General features: G+C 38.1%; 1 protein-coding gene and 1 long non-coding RNA gene across 2 annotated transcripts in view; one reads left to right on the top strand and one right to left on the bottom strand.

The window, feature by feature from the left end:
• The window catches only part of CLVS1 (clavesin 1), a 213,776-nt gene extending 210,605 nt beyond the window's left edge, over nucleotides 1–3,171 (bottom strand). The window contains exon 1 of the mRNA XM_054497411.2: nucleotides 3,003–3,171. The gene's annotated coding sequence lies outside the window, so the exon portion shown is untranslated. The remainder of the gene's footprint in view (nucleotides 1–3,002) is intronic.
• Nucleotides 1–20,548, top strand: part of LOC129041954 (uncharacterized) — a 30,460-nt gene extending 9,912 nt beyond the window's left edge. Inside the window, exon 5 of the long non-coding RNA XR_008504024.2 lies at nucleotides 20,311–20,548. This is a non-coding gene — a long non-coding RNA (uncharacterized LOC129041954). The remainder of the gene's footprint in view (nucleotides 1–20,310) is intronic.
• Nucleotides 20,549–20,944: the final 396 nt, after the last annotated feature.

Here is a 20,944-nt window from a genome sequence, read left to right as displayed (position 1 = left end):
GTAGGGAAGAAAAATGAACTTATTATCTCAATAAATGGAAGCCTTTTATGGGGCAGGGGATGTTTGGCCAGTTCATTTTCAATCCATAAAGAATCAAGCAAAAGAATATAAGCTTCCCTTAAACTAAGAAAAACTTAGATTGGCAATTAAGCATGAGTTTCAATAAAGAGACATACATCAGTTAGAGGTTGCAGACTTGTCAAAATTCACACTGTGGAACTTCTTTTGAAACAATTTTATTCCAGCGATATCTGGATAAAATTAACAACAATCAAAACAAGCAATATTTGGGAGGTTGAAAAGAAGGTCTCTCTTGGCAATGCTGAGGACATATTTCTGGACTGATTGCATATAGTCAGGCTTCATATTTTGTACACTCATTCTGCAGTGCTGCCTCCTATGTCTGAGTCACTGTGTAACAGGAACAGTAGAGAAGATCAAAGTCAGCCTGGATCCATTTACTAAGGATGGAAGGCTCTGCTCTCAGAGAGTACGTAAAGTTGTGAATAGACTTCTTAGGGATAATAAAGTGCCTCTCTTTGTAAAACCTTCAGAAGTGAGCAGACACTACCAATTCTGAAAAGTTCAAGATTTTGCCTTTTGGGAAATGAAAGACCTTCCAGCTGTCTACTCCATGATTCTAAAATGATGCACTCTTCTATGAGCATGTCTACAAAAATATATGATGACACTCGGCTGGAAAACATTTTCTCTTCACCTTTAAATCCATTATAAAAAGGAGTAATTTCTGTTATTGAAAATATTTTTTATAGGCGAAATAGCTCACAATAGAAAAGATTTAAGTAAGGAAGCCAGGATACTGTCATTCTATAAAAATTAATAAGCTCAGCATAACATTTCAGTCAAGAAAAGTCATTGCTTACAGACAGATGCCTGTAAATCTCACTGAAGCAGCATTGTTTTAAAATTTCCCCGGCCCCAGGAGATTGTATTAAGCAGAGGAAGACAGAAGCTCTAGAGGCACTGGATTCCTGGCCTGCGTTTCTGGTGTGAAGCAGCTAGAATTGGCAATATGTACACTTTTAAAAATTGTCTGAGCTGAACCATTCTTTACAGATAGAAAAGGGAGTTTTAAGAATCTCCTTTCTCAAGGACTTTTAAGAGGTCTTGGTTACTGTGGATATTACCAAGCCAAGGACATTATGTGAATGACCAAATTTTCTTCTATAAAATCCATTTCACCACATATTTTACTAGTTTTCTTGCTTGGGATCCAAAAGTGAATGAATTTTAGAGGCAGGTGGAATTATGTCTATATAATTAGTGGCAGTAATTAACTTTTGACACAATGCTACTATTTCTCATTCTCAAAGAGAATCAAGTATGAATTTTCCTCAGAACTTCTTCTGGAAGATACATATTTGTGACTGTCTTTATTTTCGGCAATGCCTCTAATGGTGAGCAAGCTGGTTTAGATGAAACTTGCTACAGTGTCTTTAAGAGGCAGAATAAATACACAACAGCAATTTTAAAATCAAGCTTTTCTGTGCTCTGGTTTAAACTTTCTTGTCACGTGTGACCTATTATTCTCATTTAAATAATCTCATTTTTGATTAAGATGTTAATTTCATAAGAAAATAACTTGTCAAAAAATCCCAATGCTTTACTGTTCAGTAAAAATCAATTAAATGAGCACCCAGCAAAATATTTTTATTGATGACAGGCTCAGGCACTTATTTTCTGGTGCTTGTTAGCTCTTATAAAACAGATAATCCTGGCTAAATCAAATAGGGACTATGACTTGGGCTTAGACTTTCAGGTTCAAATTAATCAGACATTTGAAAGATGTTCCAACTTCCCTTCAGCTGAGATAGAAAATGATAGCACTCTAAAAGCAGAGCCTGGCAGAATGGAGTTACATAAAATGCCTTTTCAATTTTTGCATTCTATTACCCTTCACTATTATAGGAAAATGGTGTTATCACCTGATTACTGAGAAAGCACACAAAAATCTCGCCTTCCAAATCTGAGCCAGTCCTTGACTGGTGACGAACAAAGCAAGGCCATCTGGTCTGAATATGATTACTACTTTTGCCATTTGGGCAAGGGATCTATCTTCTTTGCTTCAAAGAGAGGTTTAAGATTGGAAAATAGAAATGAAATAAGTAGACAGGAAGAAACATTGGAACAAATAGTTCATTCGAATGAGAGCCCCCTTTCTTAAGTTACAATCATTACCATCATTTTTATTTTTATTCTGGCCAGAGTTAACCTTTAGGATCCCTATTTTACAAAACATTTTAGTAGAAAAAGAAGAAAAAACTTAATTCTGGAGTTTCTGCATTAAACACTTAGGAAAGGAAACGGACGTGTGGGTGAATATGAGTCATCGGACACCCCCACCCTGCTTCCTGGTGATTCTCCATTGGAAAACCAGAAACACAGGTTGAGCTTACATTTCTATTTTTCTGGAATCACATTATGCCCTAGGCCATGTTAATTTCCTCAACTAAACAGACCCTAATCTGCTGAAAGGCAGCTGGCTAACTGCTGGTGTCTGGCAAGTGCCCCATCTGTCCCCGTGCCTGGGGTCTCTCCCTCCTGCCTTCACTTTCTCTTTCTCGCAAACAGGCGTCTCTCTTTGTTTTCAGGGGTTTGTTCACCTGAACTTTCCTTCCTATGCCTGTCAACTTGAGCTCTTTCCCTCTCTCCTGCGGACCTCGGGCTTTGTCTAAGTGGCAAGACACAGTTGTGTGACTATAGTTACCGCGCTGGTGATGGTGGCTATGATGACGGTGATGGTGGAGATGGGGGTGCTGATGTGTAAGGGGGCGCAGGCTGAGCGGGCGCCGGGAGGAGGATGGACCGCGGAGGCGGCGGGGAGCGGGGTGCGGTGCGGCAGGGATGGCGTGCAGAGGGAGTGCAGATGGGAGCTGTCCACATACCGAAGTGCTGAAACGCCGCAGCCATGGCATCGCAAGGGCGGGGGAAAGGCGGGGAGGCTCGGCAAATACAGAGGGGAGAAAAAAGGTAACAAATACCTTCACACGGCCGCCCAGCCTTGCTTTGGGAATGTATTTCTGCAGGTGTCCTCGCTGCTGAGCTGGGTGGGTGAGATCCCCTATTCTGGCAGGTTCGGGCTCAGATTTCTCTAGAAAGCTGTGAATGAGAGCTCGGGCTCCACACGGGGCTGTGATTTTGGTAGGAGGCGTGTGCGCCCGATTCTCTGTCCTTCTATACCGAGCCTAGCTTTCCCCTGGGTCCTAAATGCCTCCGTACCACAACCCTCCCTGGTTCCGTTGAGACGTACCAATAATTATTTGTAATTTTGTTAACATCTGGGACAAAAAGTACCGGCGCCATCACTCCCCACACAACATTAAAAATAGAATATTTCAAACGGATTAATGAAAGCGCAAAATCAGATGTGTGTGTCTGTGTGTGTGTGTGTGTGTGTAAATTTGACAGATAAGAAAGTATCACAAACCTATGGGAAAAAAGGATGAATTATTTTACTAACAATGGTATTAAGAAAATGAACTATTTGAAGAAACTCAAATCAAAGTCTTATTTCACCAAAATAAATTACACATAGATGTTTTTATCAAAAATATAAAATTTAAAAATATAACTAGAAGAACAGAAATATTTTACCGATCTCAGGTTAGGGAAGGTTTTCTAAGCACAAGAGGAATAGAAGACATAAAAAAAGAAAAAGATCGGTAAGTTTGAGTGTATAAAAACACTCCTGAATGTCAAAATATAAAAAAAAAGTAAATACAAATTACCACTTTAAAAAATTGCAGTAAGTAGATGTTTCATACACAAAGTATCACATATAAGAGAAACACTAACAGCCTTTTAGAAAAAAAGGAGGAATTTTAAATGACAATTTACAGAAGAAATGGGGATGCATAATAAACACATTTTTTTTAATATCAACCTCACCAGTAAATGGAAATATGAAGTTTAATGTGGCAGTTTAGGCTGAAGTTTTAAATATGCATGTCTTATATTGTTGGAATAATAGTGAGAAAGCATAACATTTTTACAAATCTATTTCACAATGTATATCCAGTGTCATAAATATACATGGCATTTAGATCCAGTAATTGCACTTCTCGTACCTTATGCTAGGGATATATTCAGATATGCAAAGATTTATGTGTCTAAATTTCATTTATGATCATAGAAATTGTCAAAAAATAAAAAAGCATTAATTTTTATATAGCCTGTAATGTTTACAGCTATTAAAACATATTTTTGAAAACTGGTTAAGGCCAAAAAAGAAATACTTGCAAAGTGTTAAGTGAAGGAAAGCAAGATATCAAATACAGCATTCCCATTTTTCCCCAGTTTTCAAATTAGTTAGATCACTAAGAGTAAATTTTCTTTTTGCCAAGATAACTTGATTTTCTTACTTGTATTTGCTTAAAGTTTTCACATTTACTAAAAAGTTAGAAAACTTATTAAATATTTTAAAGTAATCTTTCTATCATATATTTCAAAGACTTTAAAGTCATCAGAATTCTTCCAACTCTGAAATAGTATTATATATTTACTTATTTGTTTAGTCATTCTCTCTGATGGAATGTAAGTACCATGTGGCAGATAATTTGTGTGTTTGTTCACTACTGCTTCCCAAGCACTTACAAGTATGCCTGGAACAACATACTATTCCCAGAATGAGAGAATCCACATCTGGAAATGATGTAGCGATAAGGCAACCATCTAAAACTTAGAGACTCAAAATTGAGAAATGGTTGCAGCAAGTGAAGGAATTTTTGGAGATGGGTTGGGTGTGATACATGGGTGGTAAGTTCTATGTTCTATGGCTCCACAGGGGCTAAGATATTTTTGATAACCACTAGAGCAGATTATTGCAGAAATATTGGCTGATCATCTAATATCCTGATGCTTGCCCACACTTCCCAGCCCTATTACATATGGGCAGGGCCATGAGCTTATTCTGGCCATGGGCTATGACAATTCGTTACTTAGTCCCCAGGTGACTAAGTAGAACACGGTCTCACCTAGCCCCCTCTTCATTTCAAATTTCCATTCCCACTGTGAACAAAGAAGAAGCCATTGTTATGGGAAGTCACTGGGGCTGCAGAGTTAATTTGTTCTTCCAGCATTACCTAGCCTATGCTGACTAATTCAAACTCAAACTTAAAAAAAATGGCCTGCACATTAGATCATAGAAATATTAATGACAACGTCTTATGTGCTTAAAAAAAAAAAGCTACAGGGAAAACAAAATATGATCCAGTTAACTAGAATATTCTTACTTCTACAATTTGACCTTACTCATCACACATTTTCTTGGCTCTTAAACATCCATGCTAGTCACATGTTCAACAATGTGCTGTTTCACCATTATAAAATCATCCTGCCATCTCCTTCATATATACAGGTATTTCTCTGGGTATTAAGCCCATTATTCCTGGACTCTCTACTTCAGTGCACCCTCACGTGGATAGAGCCTTTACCTGTCACTGGTCAACACACAGAAGGCACTCCTCCTGTACTCTAACCTACATCACAGCAAACCCAACATTAACAGTGCCTTTAAAGGAGTACAGAAATGAGTACTGAGTTGGGTGTGCCAGGAGCAAGGTCAGGCAGCATAAAAGATGCTTATAAGCAGGCCGGGCCTTCACTCTTGCCATTGACTGTTTATGCACAAAGGGGTCCATGGATGAATCCTGGTAAACAAATATGTAGGCAGCTTCCATGTATGGAGCTGAAATGGAGGTCAAGCAGAGTGTGCAAAACATCAGCACAATGTCAATCAGGGCAAGTGAAGGAAAGGAACTTACTGAATGATTATATTCTAATCTGTTCTGTGCAAAGGACCTATATGCTTATCAAAGTAGCCCAGTTTCCTTTGGAATGACATTAAACAGTGTAAAATCAAATTAAGTTCACATCTAGCCAATTTCCCAAGTAAGGCAGTTGCAAATAAGTATTTACAAACAGGATGAGGCATTCTTTACAGTATTTTGAAACATATCCCTGGGGGATGTGCTACTTTCTTCCCATAGATGATTGGAAGTCCAAGGCTTATTTTAATTCTGTAAGGCTCCACAGACTTTTTTTAGTACAGTCTCATAGTTTCCTTGGAAGTATAACTGTCTGAAGACCTTAGAGGCGCAACTTCCATCTGACTTAATCAATTCCCTATTCCAGTAGCCACACCATAGGTCTTTAGAGGCACAGAGCTTTGATCTGCTATATTTATTTGCTTTTTCACCTCTATATCTTTCATAATGTATGTGAGTCTCTCTGGAGTAGTAAGTAGTAAGGCCAGATCATTTACCTGATCTCTTCTTTGAGACATTCTAAACCACTGAAAGATTTTAAGTAGACATGAAGGTCACACCCTTCATCTTATTCTTGGCAAAAATATTTAGTTTTAACAGACTTTGCCTCAAATGCTTACTTAATTTTTCCTCTTTCTTTTGGGAGCAAAAATGGATTGGCTTTTCCAACATGGCAAGACCTTGCAATTATGGAAATATTTATTCTTCTTTATTTCCACTTTAATAACCAGGCTTTTCTTTGTTTATTATCTTGCAAAAGCAGCAAGTAATAACCAAGACACACTACTGACACTTTGGTCTTTACCCACTTCTCACTAAACCTCTGAATTAAGTACACAATCTTTTTGTATGATTGACACATAATAGTTGTATACATTTATGGGGTACAATATGATGTTTTGATACATATATTCATTGTGTAATGACAAAATTAGGGTAATTAGTACATTTATCACCTTAAACATTTACTTTTTCCTTTGTGATGAGAACATTCAATAACCTCTCTTCTAGCTATTTTGAAATATACAGTACATTATTGTTAACCCTAGTCATTCTGCTATAGCAGTGGAACACCAGAACTTATTCATCCTCTCTAACTGTAATTTTGTATCTGTGGCCAGTATCTCATTACCCTCCCTCTGTCCTGCCCTCTCCATCCTGTGGTAACCACTATTCTACTTTCTACTTCTATGACAACAACTCTTTAGATTCCACAGATGACTAAGACAATGAGATATTTTTCTTTCTCTATCTGACTTATTTCATTTAACATAATGACCTTCAGGTTTATCTATGTTGCCACAAATGTCAGGATTTCACTCTTTGTTACAGGTAAATAGTATTCCATTGTGTATATATACTACTTTAAAAAAATCCATCCATTTGTTGATGGACACTTAGGCTGATTCCATATATTGGAATATATGGAATATATATTGGAATATATTGGAATAACTTACTTCTAAGTTATTGCAGGTGACCATTTTACCAAATGTTTTATGACTGCACAACACAAATTGCTGTTTCCCACCTTTAATATCAGCCTCCTAACCATGTGTTGCCAACCACCAGGTCAACACTACACAATTTATTTTTTAATTCAGCACTTCACTTCCAGGACATGATAGGCTATTCTTCAATAATAAATAAACCCAAAGATCTCAGAGGCTTGATACAACAAAGTTTAATTTCTCAGGCTAGAGGTTCGATGCTATGTTGGCGGGGAGATGAGGTGTAGGGCAACAGAAGATCTCTACTCCACAAACTCAGACTCGAGAAAGTTCTATCATTTTGAAAGCTATCATGGTGGGGGAAATGTATACATGAGAACACTCACTCACTCCTAGAAGTGGTGTACATCATTCTACTCATAGCCCATTGACCAGTATAAGAAATTTGGTCCTACTTGACTGCATGGAGCTGGAAAAGGTGGCAGTATTCGATGTGTAGTAGACTTTCAAGAGGAAGTACAAACTCAAGCATATTTCTGCAAGACTTGAGAGACTAAAAGCAAAGATCTAATGCTGCATCATTGTATACTGATACTCATCCCAGAGGACCATTGCACAGCATCAAACAGCAGGAAGTGCTCAAGGTTGGAAATTCTTGACAGAAAGGAAGAGTAAAGTAATTCAACCTGTAATGAATGTCTACAGTGAACCAAATAGGGTGGCATAACCACTGTTATCAAAATGATCAGTTCTATAACTTAAAAGAGCTCAATAACTGATATCAGAAAGGTTGAGGAAGGAGCATGGAAGTTGGAGAGAGAATACTTTCATTCAAATCTTATTTAGCTGTGGGATCTCAGATGAATTGCTACAGTAAAGACATGTTTTCTGCCTGACCAGTACTCCTCTGGAGGAACTCTCCTTCCCCCATTATCCAATATTCCTGTCCAGACCATATCATGGAAGGCACTTGACATTTTGATGACTCATTGCTGCACAGCATCACTGGGTAGGAGGGAATGAAGCCAGGGAGTGTTTGGAGACCTATGAAAACAGAGTACTATAGTTTCCATTTCCTATCCCAAGTTTTTTGTTCCTGCGACTTTTCATTCGATTATCTGAGCCACACTATGTGTTAGTCCCTTTCAGGTTGCAGGAAATAGATCCATACTTCATTTACTTTATCAGATGGGAACTTATTATAAGGATACACAATTTATAGTAATAATAATAGCTAAAACTTATTAATCTTTCCCAATGTATAAGCATTATAGCAAGAACTTTTCAAGCAATATGGCATTGAATCCTCACAGTAATAACATGAGGGAGTACTTGTATTGCCCCCATTTTTCCAGGAAAACTGACTCATAAAGAAATTAAGTAACATGCCTGAATTATTTGGGCAGCTGGGATTGTAATCCACATCTGCTTGTTCTTAAGATCAATGCTCTGACCCACTGTTCTGCTATATTATCTGCATCCCAGAAGGATTAGGCTATCAGGCCTCTTGGAGAACTAAAAGTTGTCATATCTCAATGCCAGCTCCTGTGATCTTGTAACCAGGTTCTATTGTGGCATCTCCAACCATTTCCCCTGCTTCTATCAGCTGCTTCTTTTTCTCTTCTTCCCTCTACCTCATGATCCCTCCTTAATTATGGCCTCTGCTACTCAAGCCTTCTGCCTACTGCCAGTTCGATCTGCAACTTTCCTTATTCTGTCTTCTACTTACTGAGATTCTTTTTGTATGTTGCATTCAAACTTTCTTAGAACCACAGTCTGTTTGGTTTATTTAGTCATTATCAGGTGAAGAGTAGTCCGCTCAGTTAAGATGCTTTCATAGGCAGCATAATAGGCCTCCCATTGCTATTAGCCTTTTGCTCAGCACCAACCTTTGTTCTAATTAGTTGTGGCTAGGGTGATGGTGGAAGTGACATGATTGTAATGAAACACCCATGGGCACTTTTCTCAAAGGGCATTGCAAAAGGTGTTCAGAATTTCATGGCGTGTTAGTTATTTGTTGCTATATGAAGATCTTTGCAGTTTTTAAGACTAAAATTGGCAAGCCAGTCACTTGGAAATGTTCCTAGGATTTGAGATATAAGAGTAGTATATTTATGTGGCTGGAGTGTCCAAAATGATCTCGAATCAGAAGGGCAGGTTGGGATACAGGAGGTAAGTGGATACCTTGAAGATGCAGAGTACAGCAAGAGGGCCTTGGATATCTAGTGGGATGAGGTAGGAAATGCGGCAGAAATACAGAAAGAGATGAACCAGTAAATGGAAGGGCACTCTCTGTACTAGTGTGTTAGGGCTGCCATGACAAAATACCCCACATTTGGTGATTTAAACAACATAAATTTATTTTCTAACAATTCTGGAGGTTAGAAGCCTCAGATCAGGGTGCCAGCAGGATTGGTTTCTGATGAGGGCTCTCTCCTTGTTTTGCAGATGGCTACCTTCTTACTGTGTCCTCACATGGTCCTTTCTCTGTGTATGCACATTCCTAATGTCTCTTTCTCTTCTTATGAGGCTATCAGTCCTATTACATTAGGGCCCCACCCTTATGACCTCATTTAACCTTAATTACTTCCTTAGAGGCCCCATTTCCAAGTACCATCACATTGAGGTTTAGAGCTTCAGCATATGAATTTGGGGGACATAATTAAGTCCATAATACCCCCAAATGCATTTCCCTACCCTTTAGGTGATGAACAGCCCTGTACTCATCCTTCTCACGCAGCTTAACAACTGATGAAGACTTTCAATATATCTCATTTCAGGAATGAAGGAAAAATTACATTTCTTTGAAGTTTTCTGGAGATTTTTGCAATGATGCTGTTGATTCTGCTCAAAGGAGAACTGTGTAGAATAAATGCAGCAAATTCAAGTTTCTGAGTATAGATTTGAGGAGGATTGTCTCCAACACTGAAAAGTACGTGCATTTCTCAAATGAGAATGTAATGCCATTTGGGGAAAAAGACTATGAAGTTGTGTATGTGCACATTAATAAGTTAATGATCACCAAGCACGGGGGCTCAGGTCTGCAGTCTGAGCACTTTGGGAGGCCTAGGTGGGTGGATTGCTTGAGCCCAGGAGTTCAAGACCATGTGATGCAACATAGTGAGACCTCATCTCTACAAAAAACACACAAAAAAATTAATGATCACTTATGAGGGCTAAAGTTGTTTTGAAGAATATGAGAATATCCCAAGACTTCCTCTTTTCTTGAGCTATTACATTCACAAATAAGGGACTTTGTTGCCACGAATAAGGCAAGGCCCACGGAAATGTATATCTAGTTTCTTTACAAAAATACTTTATTGGCATATGTTAATGCAGATATTTAATGGTCTTACTATTTTAATTATTTTCCTTTTCAATTTCAATATAAATTCATAAAGAGTTTAAGTAACATGCCTGAATTATTTGAGCAGCTGGGATTGTAACCCACATCTGCCTGTTCCCAAGGTCAATTCTCTGAACCACTATTCTATTATACAATGTGAATCCCAGAAGGACTGGGCTATCAGGCCTTTTGGAGCACTAAAAGTTGTCATATTTCAGTGTCAGCTCCTGTGATGTTGTAATCAGGTTCTATCATGGCATCTCCCACCATTTCCCCTGCTAATACCAGTTGCTTCTTTTTCTCTTCTTCTCATAAAACTTACCATAAACTTCGAATAATATTTATAAAACTTATGATAAAATAACTCATCAATACCAAATATCAGTAGTCTGATTTTTTAATGGATTCAGCAGAAATTCGACATCATTTTGAATTCCAAAAGAACAAGTTTATCTAATGTAGAAGATAAACAGTAGCAAGTGAGTATTTAATTAAGTTTGTTACTTACTATCCATCTAATTTAAAAATGTACCCTTTTACCCCACGCTTTGAATAATATGAATAACAATGTGTACAGAAAATATTTGTTATGCTGATTTTTTATCTTATTTAAAATAAGATATTTAAAATTCACACTCTTTTATTCATGTAATTTTATACCTCCATGACAAATACTATCATATTAGATGAGGTCTCATTTCTCCTAAGGACAATTAATCAATTTCAAAGTTAGTATTATTTCTGAATTCACATTAACCTTACCAAAAATTTTATTCAGACTCTGAAACTGGATAAAATATTTACTAGGTTTTAAAATCATGTTTAACATATTTATTATATAGATGTATTCATAAATAAATATTAAACCAATCAAACATCCAACTTACATGTGTATCCTATAACACTGATTATCTCAAATTACATTCTTGTGATGTAGTTCAAGTTTACATCCTTCTGGCCTCCCAAAGCTTTCAGTGGATATCTTAATAGGGCATCAGAGGGGAGTTACGGTTTGGCAAATCGATGCTACAAATCATGTCTGAATGCATTCCAGCTGCTATGAGTTCCTCTTTCTGCAAAATTTGAATGCAGTTATTCAAATTTTGTGGAATTATTACTGCAGGTCTTTTTAGCTACTACAAGAGTTTGGTTTTAACGTTTGTAACTTGCAAGTCAGTATTCTGAGAGATCATTAGAAAAAGAGGGAATTGGTCTTTGGGAATAGGAAAAAAATATAAAGCAACAGGCAGAGGGAGCAGAGTTCTTTCATGAAGACTTGGGAGAGATGAGAAAACTAAGGCACCTCTGGCCAAGAATGGCCTTCGCCTCACTGCCTGATGGGAAGCTGGAGCTGGGATGCAAAATAAGAGCCAGCTCTGAGTAGGTGCTTGTCATGACATCACCAAGCACAGCTGTGTTGTAAGGAGGAGGAAAGCTGGGGCAGGGATATACACTTCAGGCCTTTTTACACCCCAGATTTTTCCATTCATACCTCAAAAGCTAAGTCAGTCCAAAGGGGAGGCCCCGGCTCCCACACCCGAGAAGCTAGAGATGGAGTTTGATTGGCCCACTATGGCCAATGACTCTCTCAGCCACATGCCATCTCTGGTAACAGTTTTATGCAGGTGGTGCCAGCCTGTCAGTGAGGATGCCTGATCCATTGCTGTGGCCCCTGTCCCAAGCTTGTGCTGTCAATGCACCAGTGCTCACCACCAGCTCGGCCCAGAGGCCCCAGGAGCATGGGAGTAGGAAGGCAACAACTATCCTCATGTCCCAAGGCAAAGCCACTCTCAGTGATTCCAAGATAATCACCTCTTCTGAGGGAGACCCACTGAGTCATTCTAAAGGGCACAGCCCTAAACTGGAGGGTGTGCATTGGAGGAAAGAAGTTACCTTCAATTATTTCAAGGCTCCTGTTTCACTAAGAAAAATATATTTTATCTATATCTATATCTACATCTATACACACAAACATTAATCCCTGATGACATTCACTAACACATATAACCAAATAAGTTTGTGCTATTAACACTAGCAGAGATCTTGGAAAGTTATGTCCAACACCTCCAAGTTATAACATCAGAAAAATTTTGAATATCTGCTTTGAAAACAGGACATGGGAGGAAAATGCTCAAAAAAAGGAAACACATCTATACAAGGATCCTTTTAAAATTGTAGAGGAAGATGGGCCTAAACATTTTCTAGCAATCCAAGACTGGTAAACAGAAATTAGTGTTACAGTAAACTTATGCTATTTAAAGAGATGTTCAATGGCATAGTGTTTCCTTAGCTTACTGGAATATTTTATATCTTTATTTAGTAGACGTAAAAAGTTTCAAGAGAGAAGAGGCCTTCTGTTTTTGCTCACCACTATGTTTATTGTGGGAGATCAGAATATACCTTCCTGAAATATGAAGGATTGTTGAGCTGAAGACAATTAAAAAGAAGCAGATGCAGGAATGCTCTCGGCCCCCACCATTTGCCAAAATTAGGGCATAGATTTACAGTGACAATAGGTATCTACTCCCCACTCACCCGCCAGACCACCACTAGAAAGAACAAAAGTTAACCATTGAGGACAGCTTTAGACCCTTCTAGGACTGGACATGATACCAGAGGAATCTACATTAACAAGCTTTACTAACTAACTTTTACCTGCTAGTTATTTGCCTTCCCACTAGTTGCTGCACACAGAGACTCTAAGTCCTTTTTTTTTGTCTTGTTACTTCTCTAAAGTACTGTTCTTTGTCGAAGATGATATATAAGCTGGAATTCAAATACATGCTAATAAACTTCTGTTTCTCTCTCATTAATCTGTCTTTTATGTCAGGGGTTAATCCTAATTGAGAATCTATGGACATTATTATCAACAAATATTTGTTGAAAAGATGAGTTTACTTGAGAATTCAGTAATTCCCTGTAATCTTGTTTTCCCCATAAGAACTTTATTTCTTCCCTAACCCCCACCCCCATGCATTTGTTGGGAAGAACAAATGAGGCCATATATATAAAGCACCTAGCAGGCCTAGCTTTAACATTTATGGGAGCTGAAAGTAGTAATAGAGTAAAAACAGAACCTCCCCTATACTCACCCATAGACCATCCCTTCTGTCTTCACCTGTGTCTTTGTCCTGCATCGTTGGGGGCTTCAGATCTGTGTGCGGACATCATACACAACAAAGCTCATCTGACCTGACCCCAAACCAATAGCTCAGGCACCCTCAGGAAGCAGGACCTTATGCAGAGGTCCACACAAGCCCTGAATGCAGGTTTGGGGACAATTTGTGCAGAAGATCCTTGCGTCCTGGTCCTTGGAACATGGGAGTGTTGTATAGACTCCAGATATCCATGAGCTGTGCACCTTGAGCTCCTCATCCTAGGGAAATGGTATGCACAGGGTGAGGGCAAAAGCTTCATTCTTCAGCCTAAAGGTAGTGCTTGGTGCTTAGAACATGCCTGGTATATTAAGTGCTGTATCAGTGGAGAGAAAGAGAGAATGTGGCTCCTGAGTCAGCAAGACTTGACTCCAGTCAGACTGAGTAGGTCAACAGCCATAAAATAAAAAGGTATTGATAAAGAATTTACCAGTAGGAGCAACAGCTCTCCTAAACATCAAGAGGTGTTAAAAGGGTAAGGAACAAGGCATCAAAGGAAAAATTTGACAGAGAGAACAATAGTAGCCACTGTGCTCGGATCTATTTGGGACATTGGACTGAAGCCAGCTTCCCTTCCTTTGAGGGCACCATCCCGTACATAACTTGTCCTCCTTGACCCTCCCAGTTCAACCATTAGGTCGCTTTTCTGTTTTTACATAATAACTAACATTTGAATCTTTAAAAACAAAAAAAGTAAGACTTTTCATAAACACCTATTATCTTGTATCATTTTATTCATTTTTTTCTTTCAGTAATAGAATACTTACTGTGTTAAGTGCTAGGAATGCAAACCTGATTAAGACATAATCATTTGTCATTGAGGTAGGTACATAAAGCCAAAGGAAGGAGCTGATTATGTGAGCAAATAATTATAGTGCAATCTGATAAGTGCTAGCTATGGAAAAATGCTGTGGAGCACTGAAGAGGTTTAAAAACTGAGTCTAGTTTAATTAAGATCTAAAAACAAACAAGAGAATTTTGTCAGAAGTACAACTTTACTGGTGCATGAACGCAAGGGTTTCTTGAGCAATCTTTTTAACCTCCCGCTGGGACTGTTTGGGATTATCCCTAGAAGAGAAAAACCAGAACGAGCAAAGGGGAAAAGAAAAATATATTCCAAGTTCGTTGACCACACAGGGAATAAGAAATAAGAAGGGAAGGGAAGAAATTGAAAATAGAGTGTAAACTAATGTGGGTGGATATTGATGGCAACTGGTTGGACCAAGAATGACAGGAGTGTTTTCGAATTACCAATCTGGATTTTGTCCTTCATTTTATGGGCACCTTCCCTGCTGATTGCTAATGGCTTAATCCAAGTATCTTAGAAAATCCCAAGCATAGTTTTCTTAATGGATGTTCAGCTCTGAGTCAGAAAGTGCAAGAAATCCAGAATTTCACAAACTAAACCTTTTTTCCCCTTTAATGCTTAGATGGTGTAGCAGTGACTCTCGATTAACCATATTAATGGCAACTTAAATTATGAAATATCACTGCCTCTTATGCAAAACCATATGATCTTCTTAAAATGAAGTCCTGTTGACATAAAGAAATATTGCACGAGCAACATGATGGCTAAGAGAGAATAATTTCTAAACCTGTCATAGGGTTTTATTTATTTGAATTCAGTGGTTTGTTCTTTTGAGGGATCAATGGTATTGTAAAGGTAAGACCTTTGAGAGACTAACTTTAAGCTTCTAGAAAGAAATGCTAAAATCAAATTGGTTTTTACTGGTTGTTTTCTTCATTGTGCAAAATGAGCAATAAATTTAGCCTGTGTGGGGGATTGAACACAAGATCACAACTCAGCTTTCTCCCTTAGCTTGGTCAAATTCTTCAACCTTTTGAACTAAGCTTCCTTTTTACTATTCCTTCCAACATACTTTTGTTGTTTCACAAATATATGAAGTGTTATATTAACGACCTAAATTTTTAGTTTGTTGTGACTTTAATCTCTTCAATAAATACAACCATGTATGCAGCGGAAAGGATGCAAGATGGGTAATCAGGATATTTGGGAAGTAAACTGTGTGTGAAACATATTGCTAACCAGTTACCTAGAATAAATTACTTAACTCACAGTTTTCTCATTTCCTTATTGATAAAAACTGGGTCACAGATTTAAATGCATCTAGGTGCCAGGCAGGTAGCATAAATTCATAAATGGGGTCAGTAATAAGGCAGCAGTAATGGTGGGGAATGTGGTAGACTGAAGATCAGTTTGCATTTCTTAAAGACCTTCAAAATAAAAACTAAAAAAAAAATAATAATAAAAGCAATCTTTAGGCCAGGCCAAGCCTAGAGGTCTCCTGTTTGCAATCTCTGGGTTCGATAATATTTTTCTTCCACTTCAATTATAATAATTTACAGCCTTTTGTCTTTCTTTCCTTTTTTAATTTTTGGCTTGAAGTCAAAATTTCCCAGCATCTGAGCAATTTATATTCCTGATTGCAAATTGGGCACCTTTAAAAACTTCATTAATTCTTTGCATCACCAGAGAGCCATCCCATAAATTATTTATTCAGTTGGACTGTTTATGTATTACTCAATGATTGCAGTCTTTAAAGCTGTCTGACAACCCTATTTGTACTTGGAGAAATGGACAGAGTTGTAATATGAATTATGAAGACATAAGAAACTACAAGTGTTAATTTAAGAAAGTAGCACCAAATTTCAAGTAACTCCATCTAAACAAAAAGGATGTGTTTTAAATCAGTTTTAAGCTACTCAAATTTAAAAATAGCCAGTGATTGTGTGCTCCTTTGCCATGATGTATCCTCAAAATGAAGATGAATTTTGGGGACCTGAAAATCAATCTCGGCGTGATGAAAGAGAGAAGTAGCAATTTTCCAGATTTGATGAAAACATCTCAGATTCGCTACATGTTTAAAGAAATAAGGCACAAATGGTAATGAACTCACTAATCAGAATTTGGTTAAGATGCAGGGGGAGAAGAAAACAACAAGGTAAAAATTCAAAGGAATTAAGTATGTCCTTGGTTAAGTGATTCACTGGGGTAGAGAAATGACCTTATCAATAACCATCAAGAAGATTTAAGCTCAGGGAAATAGAGCTAATTTCCACTAGAATAAGTGAGTACATTCAGCATCAATGCAGGGAATATAAAAAGTCAAAGAATATTTAATCTAGTCCAAGCAGATGGCAACAAAATGAAATAGATTCCCTAAAATAGCACTGAAAGAATGAATATTACAGCATCTTTTAATCACCCAATGGCTCACAGCACAATGCTGGGCACAGTGAAGGTGTTCAATAAATTACTGTTGATTGCCTAATACCACGTGAAACGTTTAAAATATTCTGAATGTTATTTTTAAGAAATTTTAGCCAGAATAATTAGCCATTTCTGATACTTACATATTCAGAATGACTCTCTTATCCCCATACAGCTGGCAACAAGACTTTTATATTGTGTTCAGTATCCAGCAGGGCCCATGAATGGCAAAGTCTCCTCCTCTGATCGATCCATCAATAAAGAGTTAATTAATGGCCTTTTTCATGCTTGACTTTGAAAAAGATTTCTTAATAGCAGTGAGCTGAATTTTCTTAAATAAATTAACTCAAAATGACAATATAGTTAACGATAAATTAAAGCCTATTTTATGAGTCTTGAAACATAATCATGCTAACTTCGAAAGCTTACATTTGTTATATGTATAAACAGGCAATAAACCCAAATTAGCTATGTACCTCAGTCATGATTATCATTTAATATATTTGCAGTTGAGAAGGATGCTTAGATTAGTCACAAGAAGAGGAAAATCTAAACTGGTATGGAAAGTTGTTTGCTTTTTAAATCACAGCTGTTTAAGCAGGATATGGGAAATACGAGTGGGTCTATCTTTCAAGGCCGAAGATAATTTTTCCTATAAAATTATAGTTGGCTAAATACTCCATGCTCAAAAAACAGAGGCTAAATGTGACTGATCTAAAACAAAGAAAACTTTAAAAATAGTGGACGGATATAGATGTGTGTATGTATTGGAGATAGAGAATGGATTTATGGCTTATTTTATTCTATTTTGTTTCTGTGGGTCTTAATTTTTAGATGCAGCCAGGAACACAACACAAATTTAGATACAAGATTTATAAAGTTATAAATACATAATTGAAAAATGAAAAACTTAAAAAATAATAATAATAATACCCTTGGATTACATGGATAGTTAGTCTCCATAAATACAAAGACATGCCCCCACACTACGCTTATCTTTCTCGCTGGTGGTATGCTGTGAAGGACTGAGTGGGCAACAAGGAAACTGAAATCTCCAGATGATCAGAACATGTATTTCTTTCTGCAAGTGAATACAATGAAATGAGATAATAGGTTAATGGCAATTTTATTTCTACCATCAGGCACCCATTCTGGGTTTGAATGCCTTGTCTCTCCTGAGATTCTGTCTCTGCATCCTGCAGCCAGTTCAAAGTGAAACTGCCTCTGTGTGGCTCCACAGTGTTGGGATTTCAACAACAAGCATTGGGATTCACCAGGCATATGGGTTGACACAAAAGAGCTACAATATTTTGGCTAGAATCCCAAATAGCAATCTATTTTTAGTCCATTACAAATATCCATTAGCTATCTATCATGAGCCAGGCACCTTTTAGACACTGGGGACTGTCAAATAAGAAAACAAATCTGGATTTATTAAGAGAGACTTTATTTGAAAAGATTATTGCAAGAGGGGAAAAGAACTATTGCATAGGGTGAGTGAAGCTATTGCCACAGGGACAACACTGATCTGTAATCATCTCAAGGGTTATGCAAAAAGGGCATTTTTTTTATAGGAAGGAGCAAAGAGGCTAGGAAAAACATGTGTAGACAAATAGGATGAAAGAGGATTTCAATAGGACCCAAATAGATGTGGAGAAATAGGATGAAAGGGTGGCATGATTGGATGGTAGGTCCAAGAATGTTTTACCCTGAGACCAACCTAGTCTCTGGGGCTGTCTGCTGGCTCAAGCAGAATGTGAGCCAAAGTTCTTTGGCCTGGGGGAAGAAAAGGATATTAACCAAATTTGGTTAAAAAGTATTTTGTTCCAATTGATCAGTGGGGATTGGCCAGTGGGGAAAAGCAGTTCAGCTATGCATTTATGAGGCAGAAAAAAAGAAAGGAAAGAAAATTTGGAGGGTTTGTGTCTGGCATTGTCACAAGTAAACAAGGGAGGTCATCTGTTAATCTTATCAAAGATAAGGATGGGGAAGGATGGTTCTTTTAAAGTAAGCTGTTTCCCAGGACACAAAGGGTAAAGGGATTTCTCAACTTCTGCTGTCTTTCAGGATCACAGAAATCAGGTAAAGTTTAACATTGTCAGGACATAGCAACAAAACAGACAGGCTCTCATCTGACATTTCATGGGGAGACGAACAGGAGGCCTTAGACCTGTCCATTGCTAGAACTCAGATCCTGCTAAGAGCTAGGAATAAACCCAGATGGAATAACAATGGCAGGCAATGGCTGGCGAGGGGGGCTTCTTTGTGGAGACAGAGGAAGATCTCTTGGAAGGGGTGACAACTGAGTTGAGAAATAATTGGTGCACAAGAGCAATCATGGCATGCTAGCTCATTCTGAATGAGGTAGAGAGAAGCCATAAGATGGGAAAGGAGGCAGGACCTGAGTGGCTGTGGCCCAGCAGGCCTGGTGAGGGGCCCAGATGCTGGCTGCTCTGTAGTAACAGAGGGTAAGTGGAGCAGGCAACAAGTTAGGAAGTATCCAGGACTTCAACAGAGAAGGAATTACAGTCTGGACAGGGGCTGTAATAATGGAATAGTGAGAAGTGGTCAAATTTAGAGTATATTTTGGAAGCAGAGCTGACAACATGCTAGTGAACTTAGGTGTAGTGGGAAAATCATAACAATAACAACAAACCTCTCATAGAATTTACGATGTGTTAGGCACTAACTTGAGTGCTTTACATTTAAACTTCACAAAATTTCAAAGAAATAGGTACTATTATTATCCTGACTTTACAGATTAAAAATGGAGACATAGATTATGCCCATTTATAGTTAAGGAAACTGAAGTAAAGAAAGATTAAGTAACTGATCCAAAGTCACCGAGCTAATAAGCAGCAGACCTGGGATTTGAACACTTGGCAGACTTCCATGCAGAGTCCAGCATGAATATTTCTCATAATTTGGGCCTGAACCAGTGGGTGAATGGTAATGCCATCTGTTGAGATAAATAAGCCTTGATGGGAAGTAGATTTGACGAGCAGATAGTAGCTCAGTATAGGCCATGTTAATTTTCTAATGCCTATCATACATCCATGTGATAATGTTGAAAATTTAACTGGATGTATGTTTGGAGCTCATGAGGAGTCAGGACCTCCCCTTATGGACCTGTGGGACTCCAAGCATGGAAATAAAGGAAAATCTTGAGTTCCTTCAAGGGAAACTCCAGGCACCTAGCACTCTGAGAAGTAAATAAACAACTTGATAAGCAAGAAAGTAGCTTAAAACAATAACCAATGAAGCTAGAATCATGGGACAGCTGGTTTCCTATAAAAACTAAAGATAACCCCACAACGTATGTCTCTGAGTTGTTTTTCAGAAACCCCAATTCCCACCAACTTCAGATCTCCATTCCTACAAACTTCACCTCTGCTGGTATGTGGACATCAGAGAAGGGGGAACTGGAAACTGAATTCTGACCACCATTCTGTGTTCTAAATGTCTTCCTGAGGGGCCTGGAGGAAGTTACACTCATAAGCCAGAGCTAACATTCTTTTCTGCTGACCCCAAATTTTAAAATAAAGCTTCTCTTCCTTAACCAATTGCAATTCAGAAAATCTTTGAATCTGACTACAGTCTGTAAGCCTCCACTTCAAGATATCCTGCCCTTTTAGGCCAAAACCAACGTGCAACCTTGATGTATTGATTTACAATTTTGCCTGTAACTTCTGCTTTCCTGAAATTTACTCCTGCTGTTAAAAGACCCTTACCTGTAAGCTACTGGGGAGGTCAGGACTTAAGCATTAGCTGCTTGATCCTCCTTGCTTGGCACCCTGAAAATAAATGCCTTTCATTTCTCCCACTGCAACCTTCGGTGTGCATATCTGGTATTACCATACCAGGTGAGCAGACCCCATTTCATATCATTAAACTCAGAGAAAGTTCCAATTTGGAGCTAGAACATTCAGCATCTTCAAGTGTATAGAAAGCATTTAACATCATGGGATTGAATG

The sequence above is a fragment of the Pongo pygmaeus genome, chromosome 7 (assembly GCF_028885625.2).
Source record: "Pongo pygmaeus isolate AG05252 chromosome 7, NHGRI_mPonPyg2-v2.0_pri, whole genome shotgun sequence".
Taxonomy (NCBI): domain Eukaryota; kingdom Metazoa; phylum Chordata; class Mammalia; order Primates; family Hominidae; genus Pongo; species Pongo pygmaeus.
The sequence above is the reverse complement of the archived record's forward strand: the minus strand, read 5'-3'. Positions and strand labels throughout refer to the sequence as shown.